Source organism: Epinephelus fuscoguttatus, linkage group LG12 (genome assembly GCF_011397635.1).
Source record: "Epinephelus fuscoguttatus linkage group LG12, E.fuscoguttatus.final_Chr_v1".
Lineage (NCBI taxonomy): Eukaryota > Metazoa > Chordata > Actinopteri > Perciformes > Serranidae > Epinephelus > Epinephelus fuscoguttatus.
This window is the reverse complement of record NC_064763.1, coordinates 6,407,772-6,423,522: the sequence shown is the minus strand read 5'-3', so window position 1 is coordinate 6,423,522 and position 15,751 is coordinate 6,407,772. Positions and strand designations below refer to the sequence as shown.

Below are 15,751 nucleotides of genomic sequence, written 5' to 3'. Positions count from 1 at the left end.
CTGACCGTGCAAGGTGCGCAAACTTTTGCTTCAGGCCTTTTTCTTTTTTTGTTATTTTGAAACTGTAAAGGATTGAACTTTAAAAAAAGTAATCAAGCTTAAAATATTGAAGAAATATGTAATTGTAAACTCATGCCTTGTACTTTTTTCTTTTACTTGCTTAGCTATTGACAGTAAACAAAATTTTGATCAGGAGTGACCTAACTTTTGCATGCCACTGTACATATACATACATACAGACAGAGATTCCTTGTTTATACTAAGATGCATTTCTTAGGTGAATTCTGTGTAATGAAATGCCTCATAACGCATTCAGGGTATATTTCACTCAAACATACCTATAAGCTGATACACTAACATAAGCGTACACTACATAATGGTGCATTTGTGGGCTGATGATTGCACAGTCAAAGCAAAGTGACAGTGCCCTTCTAAAATCACTTCATAGAATCAATTTTCTCCTCAGCACATTGAATATTGGAAAACGGTGTAATGCCTTACATCAGAGCCCAGAGCAGCAAAATCAAAGTGAAGCTTTGTTTTCCATTACCGGCCGGCCCAGGAAAAGAAAACAATAGTGCACTGTTGCAATATTAAGCAGCCACTTTCCTTTAAGTGTGCTCCAGTCATGTGTTGCAAGGCAGCTGGTTTGTCAAGGTTAAAGTAAACTGGTATGTCACTTGTTGGAAAAACACACACAAGCACACATTATGGTGTTTGTCTCTTGTCTGACCAAATAATATCCTGCTGTGTGAGATACTGTCATATTATTAGTTTTCACCATCTTGCATGTTAAAAAATCCCTCACATACTAGTCAAAACTGCAACCAGCAATGTAAAATACATTCTTCCACTAAGTGTGACGTGGCACAACTTTTCCGCATCACTTTTAAACTGTCTTGAATAATTTGTTAATTTCATAAAATATAGAGAATACATTTGTTAATTATTAAATTTAATTTTGTTTCTTGCAGAGCTGCAAACATGTCACTGTAAACAGCCAATCAATAACACATTAATTTCTGAGGGCTTGCAGCAAACGGAACAGGGACAAATCATAGCTTTCCTGTGTAATGCTATTAAGTACTTTTTGTCTAAGTGGCATTATCTCATATTCTCTACATGGTCTTTGAATCTTCATTTTGCAGGAAGTTACTGTGTTCAATGTGTATCTATAATTGCCTTTGTAATTATGTGCCTTTTACACAGAAAGCTCTAACATTTGTCTAGGAACAAATATTCCTTTGAATTTCACAGCAGGTCTGAGGTTTCAAAGGGCAATTACAGCAACTGTGGCAAACAAATCCTTATTTATGTACTACAATATGATTCATTTCTTCCTTCAGATTTCAAATGCTCATTAAAATTACTCAAATAAATATTTTTTTTTTTCAAATAGATATAAATTATTAACTGTTCTGTGGTGGAGTGTGGCACTGCTTTAAAAGGGTTTTGTTTCTCTAAATATTTTCTAAAAAGTAAAGGCAGTTTTGTATCATGAATGCAATCAATGGGCTTTAGAAGCTGAATAAAGCTATTCATTTTTTATTAATTTGCTCTCTCTGCAAAAACTGTACCAAACTCATTTTTAAGGACATACTAATACTCAGATGTTCTGTTTTGGTTAAAATAATACAGGTGCTACATTCTGCATGAGAACAGATTTCACATTATCATTCATTTAAGAACTGTTTTTTTTCTTCACTTATTAGTCACACATATTGTGTATCATTCCTGTTATACTACAAAACAAAAAAGGACCTATTTATCAAAACTGAATCCCAGAAACTGAAGGAATCTGAAGAATACATTTGTTTGTAATAATAATGCACAGCTTCCCGAATCTCTCTTTCGAACAAAAAAAGTACCCCTAAGTGTTTCTGTCAGAAGGTTGAACACATTCTGTGAAAAAAGAAACACTTCACATTCTTACAGTATGTCATATTAACAATACTGCACACAATGGTAAAGAGAGACTACCTCTGCAAGCTTTTTTTTTTTTCGTCACTGTGCCCATGTTTCACAACCTTGAATTCACAGAGGTCACTAATGATGCATTCCTACTGTAAATGTCCTCAGTCCAGCCATAACCAAACACAGCATGCAGAGCATAATAGTAAAAACACTGGACCCAGACTGGCCCAAAAGAACTGCACTAAGTTTCAGATCAAACTCCTGTGTTTGGCCTTGAATTTGGACAGGGAAGAGAGCCCATCCCATGTCTCATGTGTCCGCCAGTCACCCTGCTTGACTATTCCATTATAATAACCAGATTATAACCTGAGCCAGCCCAATATCCTATGTTATGTTTATTTCGTATGATTCTGCACCTCACAGTTTACTCCAATGTTCAGCACCAAGTAGTGAGCTTTATGTTGCAATACTGAATGTAGGGGCGTGTCACGCAGGGGCTACATCAGTTGCTTGAGCAGTGGGTCAAGTCAAGTCAAGTCAATTTTATTTGCAGAGCACAGTTCATACACAGGTAAACACAGTGTGCTTTACCGTAAAACAAAGAAAACAAACAATGAAATAGAAAACATATAAAATACTCAATAAATAAATATTGTTTAAATGGTAGAAAGCTGTCTTGGTGATGTGATGCTGAAAGTTAAGATTAGCATCTATACTACACCCAGATTTCTGACATGCTTACTGTGGTTCAGAGAAAATGATGATAACATGGATACAATCTCCTGCCTTTGTTTTTTTGGACCTACGACTGGATTTAAGGTAGAGTGGGAGCCAATAATAACAGGTTAGAACAGCCACATAGCAAGTGTGAGCAGCACTGCTCAGCTGCAGCTCATCAAGACATTCGTCATGTCGTTCATTTTTTCTGTGTGACACACATGGCTCTCAGCAAAACAATGAAAATGATTTTTTGATAGTCATGTTGACATCATACCAGCAACATTAAACTTCATGGAACAACAGTTCAACAGTTTCAATGTCTGTAGTGTATGTCATAGACTCACAAGTCAGTCTTTAGACGCTTTGCTTAACTAAAGACTGATGACTTTCTCCCTGATTTTGTGTTTAGATGGGCGGGTACAATTTCAGAGTTTAAAAAAACTCCCTACGTTGCAGAACCAATAGTAAATCTGCAGGGCGGTCCTTTGGTGGCTCGCTGAACTCTTGTGCTTGTAAACATAGTCCGACTAGAAACACGTGTAGTGGTACGAAATGGCTCAAGTCGCTGTAAGTCCTTCATTTCCACAATCTTGTGGACTGAGCACACGTTTGATAAAACAGAGTTAAATCTCTTGGCACCCATTTTCAAGCTCTCTGTGTGTTTGTGTCCTTGCAGACGAGAAAAGGGGGAGCACACATTTCCGGGAGGGCGTGTCCTTTTCAAAAATGCAAGAGGCGTTGCTTTGTTGCCGGCCATTTTCGCTGGTGAGTTAAACACACTTTAGAAAGGAGTGTCCCCAGACTATCAGAAGGCGGAGATCTCTGATTGTCTGGTGGCGAGACTAAGTATGTCATAGAAATGAAAATAATATACATATTTTATCTATTTTTAACTTAACCCTGTTTCTGTGGACAAAATTCCTTTATTTCTATACATTAGGCTTTCATTGTGGCTTTACATAATGCAACTTAGTGTAGAAACTTGGGTTGCCAAGCATTCTGGTTTTCCCAAGATTCTCTGTTTTTTTAAGCAACTGTCCCAGAAAATGACTATACTTTCCCGGGACATGAATTGTCCCTTTTTTTCCCCCCTTTTTTTGTTAAAATGCATTTCTAATTTAGAATATCAGAGTTCCAAATTAAACCAGATTCTTCTACTGTTATTCTGTTTTTTTTCCTCTTTACATTTAGACATCCTATCAGTAGACAGGAAAAAATGAGGAGAACACAGCAGTGACAGCTAGCCATATGCCTTTTTAATTGGTAGCAGAAATACTAAAGTTTAACTTATACCCTTGCAACTTCTGAACGGGCTACTGCTGTCTTAGGTAGACTATCCAGTCAGTTCATATTATTTTGTGCAGTTAGTACTTTCCGCCATACTGTGAGAGCTTTACACTCAATAACTGACACATTGGAGTGCAGAGATTATTTTATTTTGAAAGCCCCAGAACTAATGTTGCAGTTAGGCTTCTCTCGTGTCGTGCTGCTGTTGGGATGATTAAGATGTCTAACGTCAGTTTTGACAAATCACAGCATGCATCAAAACCCTGGATCACTCTGAAATGACCTGACAAAAACGGTTCGTAGGTTTCTGTGAGTTTTTCAACTTTATGATAAGTGATCATTTATTTTTCAGCCACTGATGTACTTGGTCTGTGCGTCTGTGTCCATGGCAACCAGTCTCTTTAACCCATTAAAGACTAAATGGAGTTCATGCATTCCTTGTTTTTGTCATGGACATGGTATAAACCCAGCATACTCGTGTTACTCCTATATTTATAACTATTTTTATTACTTCAGTAAATGGTCTGATGTAGTTGAGAGGAGAGCAACAGCTGTATCTGACTGCTGAGTGTTATCAGCTTGGCTGCACATCAGGACAAATAGAGGTAAGAAAGGCAACAGGGAGCCCTACAACTGTTAACATAGTATATTTGCAAATATGGTTTAACACCCTGTGTTGCACGTCAAATGTCCCACTTTTTCACAAATCAAATGTGGCAACCCTTGTAGAAACATAGGGGCTGGCCGACAGCACCACAGCTGTGCCACAGCAGCAACACTGTCTGTGTGAACACCACACACGTACAAGCTGCAGCAAACCAGCAAGGCAGCCATGACGCACAGGACAAGGTTAGTCAGGAGGCTGTCCTCCCAAGAAGAAGAACAGCAGCAGTCGTTTCGGCATGTGCCCCAAAACAACATCTGTTTACTTTCAAGTGTCAGTGCCCCTTAATGGCTGTGTGATTTACAACAGGAGCAAGACAAAAGTCACATGATGTTGTTATAGAATGACAAAGTGGGCATAGAGGGGAGGCTGGGGGGGATGGACTGACTTTAAGGTAATAGTTCAGATTTTTCAGTGCAGCTGTATGAGGTAGTTATCTATAGTCAGTGTATTACATACAGCAGATGATGAGTGGAAGGCTCCGTGTTGCAGATGGGACAAGCACCCCAGAAGCTCAGCAGTGCATGTAAAATGTATTTTAACCACTTAAAAAACTTCCAAACAATAAAAACCTTGACGCTACATTTTCTCAACCGTGTAACTTCCACATTCTTACACAAAAAAGCCTGACTGTGCCGTGGACTGTGTTTTGCTGCAGGTCAGCTCTTCAGGTCAGAAAGTGCTGTTTCACGTTCAGACTGAAACAAAACTTCACTTCTCTAAAAGATGTCTAAGATGGTGCATGTTCCTGTTTTTCCAGACAGTGGCTACTTACACTGAATATAGACTCTCCACCTGCAAGACTGAGACAACTTGCTGAGATGCCACTTGCTTAAGAGCACTGCTGTGCCAAACCATCAAGTGAAATTACGCTACATGCCTACAAAAAAAAAAAAAGAAAAAAAGAAAAACGACTTAGAAAACAATCAGTAAAGTCTGAAGCGCTGCCATCTTCTGATTCTGAAAGTTCTTGAACTTGTGTTTTATCTAATCAGGCTCTTTCCTAAACCTTACTATATTGTTTAGGGGCTAAATCGAACCAAACCTAACCCATTAAACCAATAGTGTTTCAGTCATCAAACTTTAACCCTCTCTGACATTCACCAAGTATTTTACTTGTTTCTATTATATGGAGCTTCTCTAAGGTCACATGGTAGCAAAAAAGATTGATGTGTTAATACTTCCAAACAGATTCATTAACTTTGCCATTGGCTTTTCAATCCATATGCCGTGCTTCCCCTCTGACTCAGCACATTCACTCTCTCAACTCATCAAATACCAACACTTGGTCAGTGGCCCTAGGTGTTACATTACATTAGTAATAAACATACTTATTTTAATCCAAAATCTCTTTCTGAAGCAGTACTTTTGTTGCCTAGACCTAAAAGACAATTAGTCCTACTGGTTTGAGAATAACACAAAAAGACACTATGCATGTAACAAGCAAAAACCAACACACCATTTGTGAGTGTCCAAAAATGATGAGAGAGGGGTACCTAAAGCATCATAGTTTGGTGCAGAGGACCACTGACCAAGCATATTAATAACTGACCAGGCATAATAATGATAAGCATTGGCATCTAAGCCAATGTTATCCAGTGATGTTAGGATCTCTATAAAATACAGTTAAATACTAACCTGGAAATCCAGATGCCCCGCCCCTAGCAAATTCAAATTTGCTCTGCACGGGGATCTGGCCCCGACGAGCAGAGCCCATTGAATCGCCATCGGACCAATCAGATCAGTCTATCTGACAGAGGTGGGCTCTGGGCGGGCGTAACATGATGAGGACAGCGCTGCACCGTAAGAGTCTAAAAGTAAACAGCCAAGATGGCAGCTGTGAAGGACCGTGTCCATTCAATTTAGCTTTGGAAGAAACGCTAAGTCAACTACACTTATCTTATTCCTTGAGAAAGGAACAGAAGACCTAGAAGCCTTCGTTCCAGGAATGACGTTTTTGCCGTTTTGCCGACGGGATACGGCAAAAGCATAATATATCAGTTAGCCCCACTGGTCAGCAAACCAATGGGGCTAACTGCAATGAATACATCACCTTGTTTTTTGCTCTGATTGGCTATCGTACTATCCAATTGCATGCGGCGGCATTTAATATGCCTCAGTTAGTGCCGCTCCTTGGGTAGGAAGGGTGTATCAGTGAGGGCCAGACTCAAAATCTGTCTAGATTGGAGTCTGGATTTCCAGGCTAGTTAAATAAAATAACATACAGATGGTTTGGTATCATTAGAAAGATTTTGTTTTTTTGTGCCCACCAGCTCATGTAGTAGGGATTCACTCTAGATCTGTCTAATAAAGGCAAAATGGCAAAAAAAAAAAAAAAAAAAAAAATCTACAAAAGAAAGACAAACTTTTTATCATTTGAACCCATTTCTGTTAGACAACGAACACAGATGTCACTGGATCTCTTGGAATGGAACCTTTCCCATTCCCTCGCCTGAACTAAGACTTCTGTGTTTACCATCAACTCTATTAATAAAACAGACAAATAATTCCCACAGTGATACTTCCAGCACCCTAATAGCCTATCTCACATCAGGTGAAATAGGAACATTTAGTTACACGTTAGGGAGGCTTGTTGAGCCTTAAATTTATTCATACGATTATACAGAATTTTCATTTGAACCATTTTCTATGGTAAATAACAGCCATAGATGGTGGTTGTACTTTACAAAATAGGTCGCTACTTCAGGGGCAACATCAAATCTGAGCTCTGTGTAAAACTAGATTACAAACAGTGCACACGGATTGGGAATCCAAGGGTATGGATCACAAATCAGTTCGCACAGATTTACACATCAAGGTTTTTTCTACCGTGTGAACCCAGAGGGGCTCTGTACAATTCCAGTGTTGGAAAGGTGAAAAAAGTATCTGAGGCCTGAGTTTAACAGAATCTTCATGCATCCTTGTGTAGTGACAGGGTTGTCTGAACAGATCACCTGTCTGACAAGCTGCTCCTCATAAGCAGTCAGACTCAGTATAGTCTGTACTGCATGAGGACATTTTAAGTTACTCTCTGCTACTTATGATTGCAGGGTTTTTGCATTGCTGTGCATAATAAGGAGAACTGTGTTTAATTTCAGATTTTCAGATTAGCAGTAATGTGCTGTACAGCCTGGTGTCATTGAACTTAACACACCCACAGGTTTAACCCTTTATTAAAGCATTCTTGATACTTGGAGCCATAAAACAATGTTGCAGTATTCTGAATGTCAAATGGCACATCAAAGGAATGCAAAATAATTCTCACAACAGTGCCTGAAGCATGTTATCAGAAGAACAGAGTTTACATGATAAGTCCCGCAGAATAAATTTTACATGAGTTTGTTGTCTCAAATGCAGTTTGTTTCAGGATTAGAAAGTATCTCTTGTGTTACAAATAAATGTAACAGTTTTTGTCACAAATCTCATGAAACAAACACATGCACAGCTTCTCATGCAAAACAGTTTGTGTACTGTTGTTTTGTATAAACTGGAGCTGTGTACTATATATGAATTTGGTGGTGGATGCCTCAAAATTGCTCAGTCACAATATGAAGCAACAGTCATGTGATAACCCAGTTGCCAGAATAAATGTTCTTACATTTCTGCAAACCACAGATAGGCCTATGAAACACAAGCATGTTTCATATGTTGAAACTTTACGTTTCTTTAAGTAACTTTGATCAATGTGTGGTAAAGTTTTGGAACAAAAGCAATTTGGTTATGGTCAGGAAAAGGTCAAGCTTGGGCTTAAAAGGCCCAGTTTTGGCACCACAATCACAGCTGGAAATGCTGTTATGTCTCCTGAAAATCACCCAATCCTATCTCACCTAGGCACCACCCTGCACTGGACTCTATAATACTCTCCTCTAATCACAAGCACACAGTCGCCCGCTGAAATTTGCATTAACTTGGCACACCAACTATCTTAACACTTGTGGAGCCCACAGTATATAAGGCAACACCACCCCACCCCACCACACCCCCATCTGCTATCTTACACAGCGAGTGATGTTGGATTGACAGGGGCCCTGTTTAGAGGGCTCTGCCTGTGCTACAGAACTAGGGTTACAATATTGTAACCTCAAATCCATCTCACACAGGCTCTGTCCTCTAATAGACTCTAAAGAGACAAAGTGCAATGCATCATACTCTGAAAACCACGCCCACTGGAGAGAAAAACAATAGGTCCCAAGGGCTAGCTAGCCAAAAACATTAGGTTTCAGCATGTCAGTGTTTCCTCTAGGATTTTTTACAGCGGCGGGGGAGGGGGTGAGAGACATCCCTTGGCTGAATACCGAGTACCTAATATCGAATGTCGTTATTTAGTTTTTCATTAGTTTTTGCAGATGAACCCCCTCCAGATTAGTGTTGTCACGGTACCAAAATTGGGACCCACTGTACGATACCAGTGAAAATATCAAGGTTCTGAGTAGTATCACGATACCACAGTGAAAATGAGGCAGATGTGCCTTTTGTCATTTATAAAAAGATAAATCACTTTTCTATAATACATCAATGATATTTCAATGGAATAAATTACTTACTGACTTATTCATACTTCAAAAACAGCATCAATAAGTGATTAACATAGGGGGAATCAAAATAAAATAAATAAATAAAATAAAAATCAACCAGCCACCCTCCTCTTCTGACAAGTAAAGAACAGTCCCTAAAGTGCGGTGAGGTTTGTGGACCGTTACCTGCCACAGAGACAGAAATGTCGTTTCTCCTCTGATACGCCACATACTGTGTGCCACCATGGCTCTGCTGTTCAGGTACTTTTGGGCAGTCATGACAACAAGTTATTCACCTGGAGCCGGACTTCTCCATCGCCGGTAAGCCGTTATCAAGCCGTATTTGACAGGAATACGTATTCCTGTCCGTGTCTGTGACCCCCGTTCAACCCACAACCGGCGGGATTCGCTGTTTCGTTTCTGCTGCTAGTTGAAATTAGCCTGAGTATCAGACTGAAGCTCCCAGAACCTTCAGTCTGACATGGCTTCCATTGAAGGCGATTTACAAGGGGGAGGGAATTTGATTTTTTCCCTAACCAATCAGTAGAGATCAACGACTCACCCAGAATTTGACATCATTAGTATCCATGCCTCGGGGGTGCCGAAAACAAGCGAGCATTGCCCGTTTAAAATGTCTCCGTCGTCGTGCACGCCCAACTGTATCGCCGTTAAATCCAGTTTAGCAGCTTCCTTAATTTGGTCCTCTATTAACGCGAGTAGTGGCGAAATACCTTGATTACATCATTAATGTGGTCTGTAGGATCTGTAGCGGACGCCATTGTTGCTATCCTCACCAGTTACCCACCAGCATACAGCTTGACATCAGCGTGGCGCTGATTGGCTAATCGCTAGACCCCCGGCATTCATTGGTCCGTCCATCGTTTGGACGAGATAAATCGCAAATTCATTGCAGTATGCCAGACCAGAGATGCAAGCCTACTCAGTTGAGTGGGCGGGGTCTATGGTCTGGAACCAGGCTAAGTTGAAATCTGTACTCACACAACGTGCTGAATGATTTATTTTGCCCGCACAAAACTATTTTAGTCGCAAATGCGAGTGCGTTGACGGACAGAGTAAAATATCGCCACACTGCCGACATTTTACTCTGTCCATCAACGCACGCTGTTTGATTATGTTATCAAAACACGCCGCTATTATTCAGCCTTGCTTTTCACTTATTCCACCGAATACCGAATGTGTGTTTTTTTGCAATATTTGACCGAATATATTCAGTGCATCCCTAAATAGGAGCCTTCCCCCACTCCCCCCTCCCCTCACCGCTGCTCTCCTCACTACACTGTCTGCTGCGCTGTGCAAGTGTACAGATGTCTCACAGCAGTGGTGGTGCATTTGCAAAATAAATGTTTGACATGCAGTGTTTCCGCTACATTCATTTAGCAGCGGCGTGCCACCGCTGCTAAATTATTGTCGCCACTGCTGCTCCTTCAAAAGTGCTATTTCGCACCTTATGTCTATCTCAATGTCCTTTGGGAGACACCTCCTAAGGTGGTTGAAAATTGAACTAAGATCCTGTGGAACCTCTCAGCTAGTGAAAAGTTTTACAAATATAAAATCTTATTGGATCAAAAATTCATAATAGAGTCACAATTGACCTCGCTGGCAGTTCGAGGTGTCCTCCCAAAAGTTTTACAGACGTCTCTTTTGCAATGGTGGTCTATGGGGAAAATGCTTTTTGGGCTGCAGGAGACTTTTTTTTACTGCATTACTGAGAGTGGCCACTGGGAAAAATTGGAAGAATTTATCTTGTTATAGACGAGATACATTTTTCCTTGGTGACATTATGCCATCTACAAGCCAAAGAAAATTATCTCTTTTTTTTGCCTCAACTTTTACTGGAGTTAAACTCTTGAGACCTTCACAGGCTGAGCTCAGCTGCACAAGGTCATCCCAGGATGTATACTGCTCAGTAGAATGTGCATTCAGATGCCCACTGAGTTTTGGATGTTGAAGACTTAATATAGTTTCAGATTTTAACACAAAGTCTAATGTTTAATGAGCAGCATGAGAGGAACCACCTGCATCTTCTCTCTTTATACATGCAGTCATAAACACAGATGCTGTAGTCATAAATTTGAAGTGTTAATCAGCTCAAGACCGGAGCTACAATTAAACCCACTGTCGGATAAACACTTCCTTCTCCAGTAGTCCATGAGAGTATTTGATTATGCATCTCTATTTACAAATATGATACCTGCAAGTAAGAGTTATTGCCGTGTGTACTTGTTCACTGATGTACAGAGCGCTGGCTCAGAGCAGCGAGTGGGAAGCGTGTTTAATTTGTGTTGTGGGACAGATAAGTTCTGGAGAAGCAGCGGATCAAAAGGAATTGACAGCTCATAAAACTCATCTGTGAGTTGGCAGAAAGTTTACGGATACCAGGTCTGGCCACGGAACCTTGTGTCCGTGATGCGACCCAAAACGAAAGCCTCGCCAGATCAAGAGTTCAATTTAGCTGGACATCATTTCGAAAAATTTGTCATCTCTCACGGTTCTATCATCGTCTGTTGTTAGTCCTGCCAGCAATCATAGCCAAGTCTCCCCAGAGAAGTGGAGAGTTCCTGGCAAGTTTCATAAAAATAGCCTGGGACCGTTCTGTTATCTCTTGGATTTCTGCTGATTTAAGCTGTTCTGCTCCCGCTTCACCACGTATGCCGGGGGAGATTATATCTTGTACAAAGTCGGCTACCTTTCCCCTGGATGTTTCGCCACACAAATCGCTCAAAAAGGTCATTGATACACACTTCAGCTGTCATCAGCACACTTAGGTTTTTTACTGATTACGAATGTGACTGAAATCTCCTTGAAGACTAAATGACAGAAGTGTAAAAATCTAGTTTAGTAACATCTCTCATAGGACAATGTCTTTTATTTCATGAAAGGGTTCACCAAATTGTTTCAATCCCACTCATCTCACCAGTAACTATTCTCACATGGACACAGATTTAATAGCACAGCAGCTGTCCTTTTTCATCTCTATAAATTCAAAAATACTCTTTATTAAATGCTGCAGGATCACCTTACAGTCCCATTGCTGCTTCTATTTTTAGCACTGTTGGCATTAATGCTAATTAAAATCTCTAAATATGGCAGTGTGCTGGCACCATTGTAGTGGCAGTGTTGGTGTGATGCTCCACCCACTGAGCCATATGGAGCACATGGACTAAATAAAGTGATCACTGACTTTTTAAATCTTCAATTTCAATCACTGTAGTCCTGGAGCTGTGCTCAGCACCACAGTATGTTTGATGTTTTGGCATATTTTAATAACACTGATCCGTCATTGACAGAAATATCATTTTGCCTGTCTTTTTTTAATGTTCAAGTACTTGTGGATGTACTACTCTGTTGTAGTTTTACTGAAAATTTAAAGGATATTACATACAGGGTTCCCATGGAAAACTTGGAAAAATCAGGGAACTTTACAAACACGTTTTCCAGGCCTGGAAAAGTCACAGAATTCGTAAAAAATCATTAAAAGTTTTATGAAAAGTCATAGTATTTTGTTTAATGTAATGACACCGTTACAGTAATCTTGCACTGGTAATCTTCCAAGTAATGTAACAAAAAGCAAATTTATTTTCTGTAGCTGTTGACACAGCGCAGCTCTAATACTCATGACGTTTTATTTACCATCACAAACATTTCTTCATTTTCTCCCCACAATCCCTCTTTCCCTCCATGTTTGCCAGTTTACTGAAATTATGTTTGAATGAAGTTTGAATGATATGTCTGATGTGTGGTAACCCTGCATATATGTGGATTCTACCTTATCCTCACATGACTGCCTGCCCTTGCTGCAACTAAAGGTTTATAGAAGCTGCCCAACATAACTGACCACAGCAGTGAATCAATGGCACAGGAAATAACAAAAAATAGCATATTAATCCAAAACAAACAAAAGAAAGAGGGTGAAACTAGAATAACTGCTGAATGGTTGTATGCCTCCCCAGACCTGTCAAGTTGCAGTTAGAGTTTACATTCATGTCTGTCCAAACTCATATGTAGCCATGTCAGCTGACAGTGCTTTGGTGATGGATGTTGTTGCACTGAAGCTACATATTCTAAAATATGGATGCTACAGCAAATCTTCCCCTTGGCAGCACAGATGATCTATACAATCAGCACAGTTTCAAGGGGGGCACCCAAGTTTATTGTCATCAAGTCAGAATCTGACCAAATGTTTTCCCTTCTGCCCCTGAGTTAAGGCCAATTCACAGTTTCTGCGTCTGCGTGTCTGCAAGGGTCATCTTTGGTCCATGTGACTGAAATCTCGTCATCCACCAATATCCATGAGGGCCGGCGCAGACTCCTATGCAGACAGGCCTCCTAAAAATATCATGTTCATGACAATAAGACAGACAGTCAACCAGAAAACATAATGCCTGTGGCCACGGCTGTCACCTGCATGAGGCACACAAAAAGGACGGCTTGTCCAATAGTGAGAGTGAGGCTGCATAATATCAGTACATCCACAGTTGCACTTATACAGAATTTACACTGGTTTCTAGCTGCCTGGTGGCTTTTCTCCTGCAGTGTTTTCTTATTTTGTTGAGTCTGTTTCCTCTTGTGTGCACAGAGCAGCAACTTACCCACCATCATCCTGTGGAGGTAAGGGGATAAAACCAAATGCTCTGCACAGACAAAGTACTGACAATTACTAATTCTAAGGACAGACAGCACGGACATCTAGATATGAAACATTATGTAATAATAATATTGAATGTTGAATACAATGCAAAGTAAACGGTAATCATATGTTTGTTTGGTTTTTTTTTCCAGTTTCACTGTTTGAACTGAGCCAGCAACAGCTGAACTTGTTGCAGGTTTAAATACCCTCCATTCCATCATATAGATCATACTGTATCCTGCTGTAATATTACAGCATTTTTAATTAAAAAAAATAATAATCATTATGCTGTCGCACGGATGAACATGTCCTGACAGCCACACTACTGAAATTATGTTCCTGTGTGTATGAATATGGGCTGTTGTCCTTTATTGCAGTGTTACTGTAACATCTTCAGCCTGTGTGTCATGAAAGGATGTTGTACTGATGTTGTTTTGGGTCATCTTTTTTATTCCTAAATACTGCAATTACTCCTTACAACAGTCTATGTCAAGAGGGTCAAGACCTGCTAAGTTCTACTTGGAAAATAAATGGTTATTTTTAGTGTGTAGGTACAAGCTGGAACACTCCTCATACCTGCAGAAGCAAAGGGTTTCTATACACACTCACTAGGGTTAGGTACCACTCACATTTGAACTGATACCTGTAGGCTACTGGTTCTAGTCTCTGGAACTTGTTACCAGTTCCCAACAGTACCTGTCTCGATACTTTACCTTCTCTGCAACAAAAAAAGTGATATATTTTTTGAACAAGCTGCAGGGGTGACGCAGTACACTAAAATGCAACTCTGCTCCTCTGTCCTTTTCTAATCACACATGGAGCTGTGTCTGTCTGCTTGTGTATGTCAGTGTGTATGAGTGCTCATCTAACAGCAATACTAAGCAATTACTAAAATAAAAAGAAAGAAAACAAGGCGTCAAAACTGTCATGGCAGATCACAGCTGCAGCAATAGTTTTTGCTTGCAGGGAAGCGGATGAAGAACGGTGAACGGAGCGGCCGACGAAGCCACTTTAGGGTGCTTCTGCCATCTGTCTGAAGTTAACCCTGTTTCAACCTGCTTCAGTGATGGCCTGTGACCTCTGCCATTTATTGTGACCATCCAAAGACACCCCTGTGTAGTAATGATGCTGTTTAATCAGCATCTTGATGTGCCACATCTGTCCTGTGGATCGATTATCTTGGAAAAGGAGAAGTGCTTTCTGAGATGGATGTAAACAGATTTGCGACTGAAATTTGAGAGAAATGCACCTATTGATCTACTATAATCATGTCCCAAGGATGCTCCAATGGATTTGGATGTGGGGAATTTGAAGGCCAGGTTGATGCCTTGAGCTCTGTCATGTTCATCAGGCCATTCCTGAACAGATTTTGTGGTGTGGCACGGCGTGTTGTCCTGCTGGGGGGCAGTCCCATGGGGGAATGCCATTGCCATGAGGGTGGAGGCACTTGGTCTGCAACAGTGTTTGTGCGGGTGGAACACATCCAGTGGCATCCACAGGAAGACCAGGACCCATCATCCCATCAGAACACTGCATTGTAACCTGATGATCAATGTAATACACTTCATCCCACCAGTAGTTTTAATGTTTTGGCCAACAGAACCTGTTCAAGATTTTTCTCCCAGTGTTACCCCTGCAGAAGTGAATCCTGCAGAATCATATTTCTTAACGCCTCTTTGTACCAAATATAACAAATTTTCTCTCACACTTTGGGGCTGCCTGCTTTGCATATTTGCTTTTGTTAAATGCCATGCCATAAGTGATGTGTCATAATGTGTTTTGCCTGTGCTTTATCTTGATGTTTGTTTACAGCAAGCAATTTAGAAAAGGTGTAAGTGCTGTATTAACAAAACACTATTTTTATCACTCACAGAGTAGATTCTGCTGAAACTTCCAGCCCAGCATGACAGCACACAAGTGGATGATTGACTTGTGGGGTGGGTGTAGGATAGAGATAAACTACTGCATCTTCCTTTCACTCATCCTGTCAATGATGAGAACAAG

General features: G+C 40.4%; 1 protein-coding gene across 1 annotated transcript in view; it reads right to left on the bottom strand.

The window, feature by feature from the left end:
* opcml (opioid binding protein/cell adhesion molecule-like) overlaps positions 1-15,751 on the bottom strand; it is a 305,981-nt gene that overhangs the window by 210,723 nt on the left and 79,507 nt on the right. The window lies entirely within an intron of this gene.